Below are 14356 nucleotides of genomic sequence, written 5' to 3'. Positions count from 1 at the left end.
AGAGGGGGCTCTTGACAGCTGAATGAAAAAACCATTAAAAACAAGCAAGAGATCCTAGATCTGCTCCAAGCCCTCTGGGGCCCTACACAGGTGACTATCATTCACTGTCCAGGACACCAGAAAGGGGATGGACTAATTCCCCAAGGAAACAACTTAGCTGACCAGACAGCCAAACGTGTGGCCCTGGCAACTAGGATAGCCCCTGTCCTGGTAGACCCCGGAGGCAGAAAACTTCCAGACATTCCAAAATACACCTCAGAAGACTTAACATGGATTAAACAATTAAAAGGAGCCCAACAGTCTGATGACTGGTGGAAAACAGAGGATGGCTGCCTGATTCTACCTCAAAGATTGGGACAGAGAATTCTAAAAAAGATCCACCATTCTTCCCATCTAGGAATCAAGTGGATGCAGGAGTTACTGTGTAACTCCCACCTCAAAATAAAAAATGCCAGTCAGACCATTGAGCAATTGCCAGCCTTGCTGTATGACTAATGCTACAGCTCTTCCCTCCAATCCAGGAACCAGACTGAGAGGAACCAGACCGGGAGCCTATTGGGAATTAGACTTTACTGAAATTAGGACTGGAAAAACAGCATATAAGTATCTCCTAGTGTTTATAGATACATTTTCAGGCTGGGTAGAAGCCTTCCCTACAAAAACAGAGACTGTGCAGGTGGTTGCTAAGAAGATACTAGAAGAGATATTGCCCAATCTCTCTAGGTTCAGACAACGGACCAGCTTTCATATCTCAGGTAAGTCATGGAACAGCCACTGCACTGGGGGCCAATTGGAAGTTACACTGTGCTTATCGCCCTCAGAGTTCAGGACAGGTAGAAAGAATGAATAGAACTCTAAAAGAGACCTTGACTAAATTAGCTTTAGAGACCGGCGCTGAATGGGTGTCTCTCCTTCCCTTTGCTTTGTTCCGAGTTCGGAACTCCCCATATCATATGTGTCTGACCCCTTTTGAAATAATGTTTGGAGTGCCACCTCCTATTATCCAAAGCCTCCAAATTGACCTTCTAACACAAATGGATGACCAGGACCTAATTCGCTCTTTAAACCATTTACAGCTCACTCACAAAGAGATCTGGCCACATTTAAGGGCTGTATATGAGACTGTTACTCCCCCCAAACCCCACAGGTTCCAACCAGGAGACAAAGCACTCATCAGAAGATACCAACAGAAGTCCTTAGAACCCAGATGGAAAGGCCCCTACGTTGTGCTGATGACCACTCCCACAGCCATAAAGGTAGATGGCATCACATCATGGATCCATTGGACCCATGTAAAGCCGCTTCCCTGGCAGGCTGGAGACACATGGGCAAGCCATCCTGACCCAGAGGACCCACTGAAGCTCCGCCTCCACTGGAAAGACCCAAATTGAAACAAGTACTGATACTGTTACTTACTGTTTGCTTAATTAATAGCCAGGTTTGCTGGACTGCTAGAAACCCTCATCTCCCACATAACATTTTCTGGCAGATCATCACCCCTAGTTCCAAACAGGTGGAAATGGAAACTTGGGAACCACATACCCCCGGAACTTGGTGGCCCGATCTGACTTTAGACTTATGTGCCCTTTTTAAACAGGACCCCCATCACCAAGGCAGGATAGGAATCCCAGGATGTGGAACTCACACTGTCATGCAAACCTTACAGGGCACCTGCTTTTATGTATGTCCAATCCCCACGGATAGGAGGAAAATCTCAAAATGTTGGGGAGAAGCAGATTTTTATTGTAAAGCATGGGGATGTGAACAGACTGGGACTTGTTCTTGGGTAAAGCCATCCCCCTCGAGCCTCATTAAGATCCAAAGAATCAAGGCCACTTAATGTACCCCAAGGCAACCTACATGTAATCCCATTGTTGTTTCCTTTACTGAAGCAGGAAAAAAGGAGACAAAATAGGATGCAGGGATTACTTGGGGATTGCAACTCTACCAGTCAGGATATAACAATGGAGTCCTGTTCACCATTCTCTTAAAAATTACACCCCTACAGCCACCCCAGGCTATAGGGCCCAGTAAGGCTTTAACTCAAGCCGCACCGGTCAAACCCCTTGCCCCACATAATAACACCAGGACCCTACCTTCTTCAAAGCTCCATCCCCGCCCCCCCCATCACAAGCCTATAAAATGACAACACAAATACCTCCAGGGAGGCCTACAGAAGACATAGAAAAAAACCCTAGCAGGGATTTGATACAAGAAGAACATAACCCTCTTCTCTCACTCTTAGACTCTGCCTATCATTTCCTTAACTCCTCTAGACCTGATCTCACCGAATCCTGTTGGTTATGCTATAATGCAAGGCCCCCATTTTATGAAGGGGTCGCAGTCTCTGATTCATTTAATGTATCATCAGATATAAACAAATGCAGATAGCAACAGCCAAGAAATATAAAACTTACCCTCCAAAAGGTATCCAGACAAGGACTATGTGTCACTGGTGCCCAATCTAACTCAATTCCCTCTCCCTTATGTGATCAGACCATTTTTCTCAATGCCTCTTCCTCCTATCTTATTCCCTCTGAAGACTCTTGGTGGGTTTGCAATACAGGGCTCACACCCCACATTAATACAGCCGTGCTAACCACTGCTGAGGATTCCTGTGTTCAGGTACGATTAATCCCTAAAATAACCTACTACTCAGCTGAAGAGATGAACCTCTATCTGGGTGTAGACTTAATCAGAACAAAGAGAGAGCCGATTACCGCCCTAACTGTTAGTTTACTACTAGGTTTGGGACTTGCAGGAGGAGGAACGGGAATAGCTTCCATAGTGACTCAGAATCAACAGTACACCGACCTCAGAATAGCAATAGACTCAGACATCCAAGAATTAGAAAAGTCAATCTCCCATTTACAAGAGTCACTTACTTCCCTAGCGGAGGTAGTTCTTCAAAATAGAAGGGGTTTAGATTTACTCCTTCTACAACAAGGGGGACTATGTCAAGCTTTAGGAGAAGAATGTTGCTTCTATGTTGATCATTCTGGAGTAATTAAAAAATCAATGACTAAAATAAGGGAGGGATTAGAGAAGCGGCAACGTGAACGCATACTTCAAGAAGGATGGTTTGAATCATGGTTCAATAGCTCCCCCTGGTTCACTACCTTGATATCCACCCTCCTAGGACCCCTACTCATCCTACTACTGTTGCTTACTTTTGGCCCCTGTATTTTAAATAAGCTGGTACAGTTAGTTTATGAAACAACGGCTAGGCACCATCCAATTGATGGTACAAAGAAATTGCTCCTACCAACCAGTGACAACCAACATAGATACAGGAAATATTTAAACACTCAAATAGGGACCCTAGATAAGCTCCCCAAGACACACAGAGAGGGGGAAATGAGAGACCAAAAAGAAATAACACATAACTAATTAAACAATGACACTGCCATTGTAGGACAAACCATTGTGAACAAAGGAGGATCCCGGGCTCGGCTCAGATAAGGAACTAAATGATTAAAGTGCCGACCTTTGCTTCTGTAACTCATGCTCACTTGCTCAACAGGACATTCCAGAAATACTTAGGATCTACAAGCAGTCTGCTGACCAGAGATGAGCAACTAGAAATGTTCCCGCGTGCGCCTTCTTGGAACCAATCATTTTAAAAGATGCTATGTGATGTAACCCCTTTTCCCCCTTCCCACTCTTTTCCTTTATAAACCCCTACTTTTAGAAGGTCGGGGCTCTCTCCCACTCCCATTGCGTCGGTCTGTGTGGATTGAGTCCCTGCTTAAGCTTGACATTAAAAGAAACCTGTTGCTTTTACATTCGAGTGTCTCGGCTTCTGTGGCAGTCCTCTAGGTGACTCCTGGGTGACCGGGGGTCTTGGCTCCTGGTCCGGGGTCTTGGCACAACAATCCCACACCCTTAAAATCCATTCCCATACATATTCTTATACTTCTGCTTTACCAAGTTAGAAAACTCCTAAAGTTCTTTAGGGGTGTACCACCTCCTCTTGAGTCATGATTTCTATCTCACCTTTAGGGGCCTGCCTAACATAAGCTTTGTCATAGGCCTAGAAGAGAAGATGGGTGGGCATTGAGGAGTATCAAAACCTCCTGCAGGGAGGGTCTTTTCTGTTTCCTCAAACAAAGAAGGCTTAATTCCCTTGGGCAAGGGTGGAGAGGGCAATACTTCAGGGGTGGGGTGGGGATGCAACTGCTACTAAGGAAGGAGAGATCACATTCTTATGCAAAAAACTTCTTCAGAATCTGAGAGTTCAACGTCCACAGATTCTTCAGGCTCTTCCCACACATCACTATCCCACGTCATAGGATCCCACCCTTTTCCAATCAGTGCCCTCACATTAATTTCTGATAGCCTGTGAGTCTGGGATTTGAGTTTATGTTGCAAATTAGCCAATCTTACAATGAAAGCTTGGGTTTGGTTTTCTGAAATATGAGCCTTGTTTTGGCTAAAGAGGAGACTCTCCTCCAGGGAACCCTTAGAAACCTTCAGATCATGTACATAGGTCTTAAGGTTGGAAATTTCCTTTCTGAGCTTCTGCTTTTCCCTTAATAGTTTATCCAAAGATGCTAGAAGTAACCATCCAGCATCATCATTCATCTTACTTTTCCACAAATATTCAAAAGTTTTAGACACAGAGTCACTAAATTCCCCACTCTTCACAAGATATGACTCAAGATTACCAAATATATCTATCTCACAGAGTTCTTTAAATAGTTTACACCATGGATTATTAGTGCTCTCCTTATTACTAGTAGAGCCTTTAGTGGCTCTGAAGTTGGAGAGCCAACTCTATAGAGCACCAAGCCAACTAGGGAAATCCACCCTTACAATTCTTTTTCTCTAGAACCACTCCTGGTACCACAATCTGTATTAGCCAGGGTTCTCTAGAGGAACAGAACTGATAGAATGAATTGTATTAAAGGGGAAGTTATTGGATTAGTTTACAGCAGTCCAACAATAGCAGTTTGCAGGCCAGAGAGTCAAGGAACTCAGTAGCTGCTCAGTTCATGAGGCTGAGTGGCTCCCTCAGTAGTCCCAATCTGGCACTGAAAGCCTGGGGGCTTCCTGGAGAGCTTCTGGGCTTCAGTCCACTCTCATCTTCAGTCCACAGTGGAAAGCAGCAAGCAGCACCAGCAGCCAGGGGGAAGAGAGGATACTTTACTTCCCAGAGCTTTCTTAGATACAGCACCCCTCTGAGAGAGGCCCACCCACTCTGGAGGAAGTACCTTCCCTGGGAGAAGGATTCCTCCTTTAGTTAATCCTTTCTGGAAGCAACCTCAGGGATCCACTTATGAGGAATGTCTGTGGATTCCTAAACAGAAGAAATTGACACAAAATTTAACAATCACACAATGTTTACCACCTTTGATTACTTCTCTCTCCCATATAGTTGTGTGGCATGTAGCTTTTTCCAGCATTATGTTAGCTGTTTCATAGGGAGGGGGTTTTAAGCTTAGCTTCAGCTTGATTTCTCAGGGACCTTGAAGCAAAAGCATGTGGAGTCTCCAACAATAGGGTCTTACCATTTAGTTCTGTTGAAAACGCGTCATGGATCTCCCTGGCCAACCATTCACTGGGAGGTATCCCATTCCTGGCACCGAAATTTTACTAGTAACAGTCTATGGCTTCTGGGTACACCATTATCCAGGGAAGCAGGTTTCCATATGGCTTTTTTTTAATAACATCTTAAATTTTTTAAATTTGTTTTTTATTTAATTTTTTTTGACAATTTCCACAATTGTATATAATTCTCTCCCCCACCACTTCCTCTGAAACACCACTCTCCATCATACCCCTTCCCCCATCAATCAGTCTCTTTTATTTTGATGTCATGATCTTTTCCTATTAGGATAGTCTTGTGTAGGTAGTGTCAGACACTGTGAGGCCATTTTGTGTCCGAAGGAGCACATTGTAAGAAGTCCCACCCTTCCTTTGGCTCTTACATTCTTTCCACTACCTCTTCCGCAAGAGACCTTGAGCCTTGGAAGATGTGATAGAGACATTTCAGTGCTGAGCTCTCCTCTTTCACTTCTCAGCACCATGGTACCTTCTGAGTCATCCCAAGGTCACTGCCATGTAAAAATAGAAACTTCTCTAGCCAAAAGTGAGAGTAGCCTTAATATATGTGTATTCAAGATGATTGGGCTTCTGCGTGAGAAGGAAAAAACTCAGTAGCAGAAGCTAGTAAGGTAAAAAGAAGATATAAAGGGAAGAGAAAGGAGGAGGGTACTTAATAGGTTGGTATTGTATATATGAAAGTAGAATGAGATGGGGAGGGGATATGATGGAGAATGGAATTTCAAAGTGGAAAGTTGGGGGGAGGGAGGAAGGGTACTACCATGGGATATTTTTTATAATCATGGAAAATGTTAATAAAAATTGAGAAAAAAAAAAGAAGAAAATTGAATACTGCCCTGATACTATCTAGAATTCTTTGGTTAAATGAAATAAATCCAATATGAACGTGTGTGTGTGTGTGTGTTTGTGTGAACCTTAAGAGAAGTGCTTACTGGGCAATTTGGTGAGCATAGTATATATATTATGCAAACACCAGCAGACATATAACAACTTAAGTTTTGATTAACCCTTCTCCACCCTTCCCCTGCTCACTTAGGCCATTGCACCATCAGTAGTCTGTTCATCTACTTACAAATATACAATACCCTCCCCATAAGTCCTTCTCTGTCCTCCCTCCTGTCTAGCCCCTTTGTAGCTTACTGGCCTTGAATATTGACTTTTACGCCAACTCACAAATCTAAACATTTGTAGCTAGGATCCACATATGAGAGAGAGCATAAGACATTTGGTGTTCTGGCCCTTAGTATACTCTTTTCCAGATCCATCTAGTTCCAAACAAATTTCATAATTTCATCTTTCTTTACCACTGAATAGAACTCCATTGCATAAATGTACCACATCTTCATTATCCATTCATCACTTGAGGGACATCTAGGCTGGTTCCATTTCTCAGATATTGTGAATAGAGCAGCAATAAACATGGCTGAGCAAGTATCTCTAAGGTAGTGAGTACCATCCTTAGCATATATACCAAGGAGTGATATAGCTGGTTCATACAGTAAATCTATTTTTAGCTGTCTCAGGAACCTCCACACTAATTTCCACAATAACTATACCAGTTTACATTGCCAGCAATAGTGTAGAAGTGTTCCTCTCTTCCACATCCTCACCAGCATTAATTGTTGTTTGTCTTCTTGATGACAGCCATTTGATAGGAGTGAGATTGAATCTTAAAGTAGTTTTAATTTGCATTTCCCTGATGGCTAAGGATGTAGAACATGTTTTTAGATATTTATATCCCATCTCCATTTTTTTCTTTTGAGAACTCTGTAGTTCCATAGCCCAGTTTTTTAATTGGCTTGTTTGATTTCTTATTATTTACTTTTTTTGAGTTCTTTAAATATTATGGCTATTAATCTTCTGTCAGATGTATAGCTGGCAAAGATTTTCTCCCATTTTGTAGGTTGCTTCTCTGCTCTATTCTCAGTGTCCTTTCCTGTACCAAAGCATTTTGTTCTTTTCAAGGTAGGGTTTCACTTTAGCTTAGGCTGACCTGGAATTCACTATGTAGTGTCAGGGTGGCCTTGAGTTCATGGCAATTCTCCGACTTCTGCCTCCCAATTGCTGAGATTAAAGGTATGCCCTTCCACACCTAGCCACAAAAGCTTTTTAATTTCATCAGGTCCCATTGGTTGAATAGTGGTTTTACTTTCTGAGCAACAGGGTTATATTCAGAAAGTCTCTATGTATGCCAATATGTTGAAATCCAGACTCACAGCGATCCTCCTACCTCTGCCTCCCAAGTGTTTATTTATTTATTATTTGTTTACTAGAGAAAGGAAGAGAGACAGAGAGAGAGAGAGAGAGAGAGAGAGAGAGAGAGAGAGAGAGAGAGAGAGAAAGAGGGGGGGGGGAATGGGTGTGCCAGGGCCTCCAGCCACTGCAAATGAACTCTAGATGCATGTGCCACCATGTACATCTGACTTACATGGGACCTGGAGAATCAAAGTGGGGTCCATAGGCTTCACAGGCATGCGCCTTAACCGCTAAGCCATCTCTCCAGCCCCCATGCCAGCTTTTTATGTGGATTCTGGGGAGTTGAACTTGATGGTCTCTGGCCCAAGAGGCCATCATGTTTAAGTGGTAAACATTCTTAATCACTGATCCATCTTCCCCACCCATATGAAGTTTTATGTAAGAGAATGAAGCTACTGACCTATGCTAAAAATAAAATGAATTATGAAAAGTAACAGTTGAGATTGAGGAGGTGGCTCAGTGGATAAAGAACTTTCCATACAAGTATGAGTACCTGAGTTCAAATATCCAGAACCTACATGAAAGCTGGATGCTATGATGGGAGTCCACTGTGCCTAATGATAAGAAGGGAGACAGAGATAGGGGGATTTACCAAAAAGAGATAGGAAATTTTTCCAAAAGTTTGTGGGCCAGCTCTGGAGAATGCAACAACAAGCAATGAGAAACATTGCCTCAAATAAGGTATAGAGGGTAATCAACACTCAAAGTTATCCTTTGACCACCACACAAATGCCATGAGGCATATGCTCACACTCACATACATGAAGATGTACACACATATATACTCACCCTTCCCCCCCAGAAAACAGTTGGGGTAAAAAGGCTTGACCACTATACTTATATTTCAAATGCTTATTTCATCTACCAAAAACCTCAGCAGTTTCCCTTCTCTTTGAACTCCTTTCTTCATTTGTAAAATAAATACAGAATTGTAGGAACAAAACAACTTTTGCAAAAAGTGATATGAAAAAGAATATTACATATAGAGAGTCAAAAAATCACCACTGAGACATGACGTTACAGTGATTCAGAGCTTTGATTACCCAGGTCTGAATTCTGGTATTATCCACAAAGCCAGCCAAAGATAAATAGGGAAACCCTGTCTCAAAACAAACAACCAAAGCCAGATATCCGCTATCTTCTGGGTGCTAGGATTATAAATCTGCATTGCTACACCTGGACTTATTATTTTCAGATTGGGGAAAGCAGGATGCTAAGGATTAAGTCTAGGGCCTCTTGCATGCCAGGCAAGTAATCTGCCAATGAACTATGTACACATTCTTAAACATACCTCTCTATTTTATGTTTGGCATTTTGTTATAGTAAAATTGTGGTGGTTGGAACCAGATGTTCCCCATAAACTTGTGTGTTTTGAATGCTTGGCCCCCAGCTGATGGCAATTTGGGAGGTGAAGGCTTGCTGGAGGTGTGTTGTTGGGGACAGACTTAAGGGTGTGTTATAGCCAGCTCCCCCTTGCCAGAGTTTACTCACTCTCCTATTATCATTTTCTATCTGCTGTGGCAGAGATAATGTACAGACTCTGCATATACCATGTTTTGTGATGGTTAAATTCTGTTGTCATCTTGATCAGATTAGTAGCCATAGACATTCTTCTTTGGTGGGTCTCTGAGGTTGCTTCCAGGAAGGATTGACTGAAGGAGGAGGTCTTTCCTCCAGAGTGAGCCCTTTCCCAGAGTGGGCAGCCCTCCTTGTGGTGGGCTATTTGTAAGGAAACTCTGAGAGGAAACAGTCTGGTGTCTTTGTGCCCCTCCTCTGCCCCATCTAGCTGTCCGCGCTGCCTGTTGGTGAGTGCTTTCACTTATACATGCATCTATCCTTCCTTAGCATTGGAACAAAGTTTCCTCAGACTTCTAGCATGGACTGAAGACCAGCCAGTATTCAGAAAGCCTTTAGACCTTCAATGCTGAATGTGAACTGAGCTGCTACTGAGTTCCTTAACTCTTAGGTCTGAAGACTGCTATTGTTGGACTGCTGTGTACTAATCCAATAAATCCCCTTTTTAGTACAATTAATCCTATCAGTTCTATTCCTCCTGAGAACTAGTACAAGACAGTAACTACAACAAACATAAAATACACTAAGACATTGTCCATAGGATGCTTGGCTTCAAGTTATACTTTATCTGTTTTTCATCATCCTTTAACTCTTTTTTAATTTTTAAAAATTTTTATTTATTTATTTGAGAGCAACAGACAAACAGAGAGAGGCAGATAGAGAGAGAGAGAATGGGCATGCCAGGGCCTCCAGCCACTGCAAACAAATTTCAGACGTGTGTGCCCCCTTTTGCTAACGTGGGTCCTGGGGAGTCAAGCCTCCAACAGGAGTCCTAAGCTTCACAGGCCAGCGCTTAACTGCTAAGCCATGTCTCCAGCCCCCTTTAACTCTTTTTTTTGTTATTCTTTTTTTTTTTAAACTTTTTTTTTTAATTTTTATTAACATTTTCCATGATTATAAAATATATCCCATGGTAATTCCCTCCCTCCCCATCCCCACACTCCCTTTAACTCTTTAAAAAAAAATTTTTTTTTATTATTTATTTAGTGATTGCTATTTCAAGGTAGGGTCTCACTCTAGTTCAGGCTGACCTGGAATTCACTATGTAGTCTCAGGGTGGCCTCCAACTCATAGTATTCCTCCTACTTCTGCCTCTGAGTGCTGGGAATAAAGGCATGTGCCACCATGCCTGGCCCTTAAACTTCTTTTTTAATCTTATTTTATTTTTTCTCAATTTTTAAAAACATTTTCCATGATTATAAAAAATATCCCATAGTAATACCCTTCCCCCTTTTCCCCTTTGAAATTCTATTCTCCATCATATCCCCTCCCCATCTCAATAAGTCTCTCTATTATTTTGATGTCGTGATCTTTCCCTCCTCTTATGACAGTCTTGTGTAGCTAGTGTCAGGCACTATGAGGTCATGGATATCGAGGCCATTTTATGTCTGGAGGGAGCACATTGTAAGAAGTCCAACCCTTCCTTTGGCTCTTACTTTCCACCACCTCTTCCACATTAGACCCTGAGCCTTGGAAGGTGTGATCGAGATGTTACTCGGTAATCTAATCACTTCTTTCCAGCACCATGATACCCTTTAACTGTTTTTAAAAAATATTTTATTTGGGCTGGAGAGATGGCTTAGTGATGAAGCACTCGCCTGTGAAGCCTATGGACCCCAGTGCAAGGCTCGATTCCCCAGGACCCATGTAAGCCAGATGCAAAAGATGGCACATGCATCTAGAGTTCATTTGCAATGGCTGGAGGCCCTGATGTACCCATTCTCTCTTTCCCTCTGTCTCTTTCTCTGTCTGTCTCTCTCATATAAATAAATATAAATAAACAAAAATAACAAATTTTAAAAATATTTTATTTATTTATTTATTTACTATATATATATGTACACACACACACACACACACACACACACACACACACACACACAGTTAGTTAGTTATTTCAGAGAAGGAAAGAGAGAGAGAGAGAGAAGCAGATAAAAGAGAATATGCATGCCAGAGCTTCTAGCCACTACAAATGAACTCCAGGACATGTGCTACATTGTGTATCTGGCTTTGTGTGGTACTGGGAAATTGAACCTGGGTCCTTTGGCTTTGCAGTCAAACACCTTAACTGTTAAGCCGTCTTTCCAGCCCAAACTCTTTAAAAAAAATCATTAATTTATTTAAGAGAGAGAGGGAGAATGGGAGAGAATGGGCATGTCAGGGCCTCTAACCATTGCAAATGCACTCGAGATGCATTGTGCCACTTTGTGCATCTGGCTTAGGTGGGTACTGGGGAGTTGAACCTTGGTCCTTAGGCTTCACAGGCAACTGGCTTAACTGCTAGGCCATCTCTCCAGTCCCTTCCTTTCATTTTATATTTGGGCTGGTGAGGTTGCTCAGTGGTTAATCTTCAGTACCCATGTAAAGCCAGATGCACAAGGTGGCACATGCATCTGAAGTTTGTTTGCAGCCTCTAGATGCCCTGGCATGCCCATTCTCTCTATATACCTGTTTTTCTTCTATCTCTCTCACTTGCAAATAAATAAGTAAAAATAACTAAAAAATAATCTTATTTATTTGCTTGTAAGAGAGACAGAGAAAGAGTGAAAGGGAGGGAGGGAATTACCATGGGATATATTTTATAATCATGGAAAATGTTAATAAAAATTAAAAAAAAAAAAGAGTGAAAGGGAGAGAGAGAGAGAGAGAGAGAGAGAAACAGAATGATCATGGACACACCAGGGCCTAGTGTCACTGTAAATGAACTCCAGATACATGTGTTACTTTGTGCATATGGCTTTACATGGGTACTAGGGATTTGAACCCAGGCCTTCAAGCTTTATAAACAAGTTTTGTTAACTGGTGAACCGTCTCCCCAGCCTCCATCTTTTTTCTACATACACCTACTTGCTCTTCTGCTTTCAACCATGAGTTGATCCACCATGTAGCTTTCATCATGAGCTAGTCGGATTCAGCCACCAATCTTTTAAAAAATTATTTATTATTATTTTTATTAACAACTTCCATGATTGTAAATAATATCCCATGGTAATGCCCTCCCTTCCCCCACTTTCCCCTTTGAAACTTCATTCTCCATTATATCCCCTTCCCATCTCAATCAGTCTCTCTTTAATTCTGATGTTATGATCTTTTCCTCCGCTTATGGTGGTCTTTTATAGGTAGTGTCAGGCACTGTGAGGTCATGGATATCCAGGCCATTTTGGGTCTGTAGGAGCACATTGTAAGGAGTCCTACCCTTCCTTTGGCTCTTACACTCTTTCGCCACCTGTTCTACAATAGACCCTGAGCCTTGGAAGGTGTGATAAAGATATTGCAGTGCTGAGCACTTCTCTGTCACTTCTTCCCAGCACCGTGATGCCTTCTGAGTCATCCCAAGGTCACTGCCATCTGAAAAGAGAAGATTCTCTACCGAAAGTGAGAGTAGCATTAATATATGGGTATGAACATTAAGAGAGTTCTTATTGGGCAGTTTGATGAGCATAGTATATAATTTAGCCAGACAGCAGCAAACGTTACACCCCTAGGGATCATGACTACCCCTGTTGTAGGTTTTCAGTATCAGGGATGTATTCCCTCCCATGAGTCAGGCCTCCAGTCCAATTAGAGGGCAGTTGGGTTTCACCATGACAGACATGCCACTATTGCACCAGTTGGCTCATTTGGCCAGGGTGGCCAAATATAAGGCTTGTAGTGTCCACTGTTGAGTATCTTCACTGGTGATTTCTCTCTCCCATTGAACTGCATGCAGAATGTCTTCTTCCAGCTTTCTGTCAGCTGGTCTACGTGGAGGAGGTTATTAGTTCAGTTCTAGCAGGATTTCTCAGTAGCCTTGCAGCCCAAGTATGTGGAGTCTTCAGCAATAGGGTCTTACCATCTATTCCTGGTCAGCCACTAATCTTGGATGTTCCAGACTTCAGAACAGTGCATTAGAAAAACTTTCTTTTATATAACCCAATCTCCAGTTTGGCTATATCAAATAGAAAGAAGCAGGTTAGCAATGCCCTGGGTTTTTCTTTCTCTACTGGTACAGCATAAATGTATTTGGCCTTGGCAGAGGCTGGTTTCCAGCCTTCTCCAGTGAGAACAGTGATATCACTAATGACATACGGAAGCTGATTAAGATGGGTTGCTCATCCAGAAGCCTGTCACTTTCCATAAAAGGCAGGCCTGGGGCATAGGTTAGAAAAAGAATTCAGCCAGGGTTGGAATGCATGGGAAGTTAACTTGGGCAGGTGGGGTCCTGTGCTGGTTGAATATCCCATGAACCTAATACTGAGGGGTACTTATATCACATCCTTCACCTTGGGTGGAGGGATCATCTAAAACACTTCAAACTGAAGTAGAGGAGGACTGCAGGATGAGACCATATTGACACCAGAAGTGGCAGAAGTCCTTCAGCTCAAGAAGATCAAGACTCTGTCCAAGTAGAAATAGATCATGAGGGTAAGAGAGATGGCTTAGAGGTCAAAGGCACTTGCTTGCAAAGTCTGATGGCCCAAGTTGATTTCCCCAGTACCCACATAAAGCCAGATGCACAAAGTTGTATGTGCATGCATCTGAGGCCCTGTAATACCTATTTTCTCTCTCTATCTCAAGTAAATAAATATGTTTTAAAAGACTAAACCAAGAAATGTAGCTTATTGGTACCCACACAGGTATCTGGACTAATCAAAGGTGTTTTCAAACATAGATGCTAAGACTTAATACTGTTTTACTTGTCCTTTTCTGACAATCTCTAGGTTAAATTAACTGGTTTAGATTTGTATTATTTTTAAGACTAATAATAGGCTCTTCCTATATTTATAACTTAGATATTTAAAGACTATATGCCTACTTTCTATGCCTCAGATATGGCTTATGCTGCCACAGAACAACCAAATTTTAAAAGGTTGGGTAAAATGACCTTAACCTCTTATGCCATTCCTTAACTAAATTTATTTCAGTAATCAAATGTGCTCTATATGTACACACATCCAGGTTACTGTAGCTTCCTTTCTAA

The 14356-nt window shown here is 42.1% G+C and overlaps 1 pseudogene; it reads left to right on the top strand.

Moving 5' to 3' along the window:
- Positions 1-14356, top strand: part of LOC101611228 — a 57522-nt pseudogene that overhangs the window by 27594 nt on the left and 15572 nt on the right.

This window comes from Jaculus jaculus, chromosome 3 (assembly GCF_020740685.1).
Source record: "Jaculus jaculus isolate mJacJac1 chromosome 3, mJacJac1.mat.Y.cur, whole genome shotgun sequence".
Taxonomy (NCBI): domain Eukaryota; kingdom Metazoa; phylum Chordata; class Mammalia; order Rodentia; family Dipodidae; genus Jaculus; species Jaculus jaculus.
This window is presented reverse-complemented; position numbering and strand designations above follow the sequence as displayed.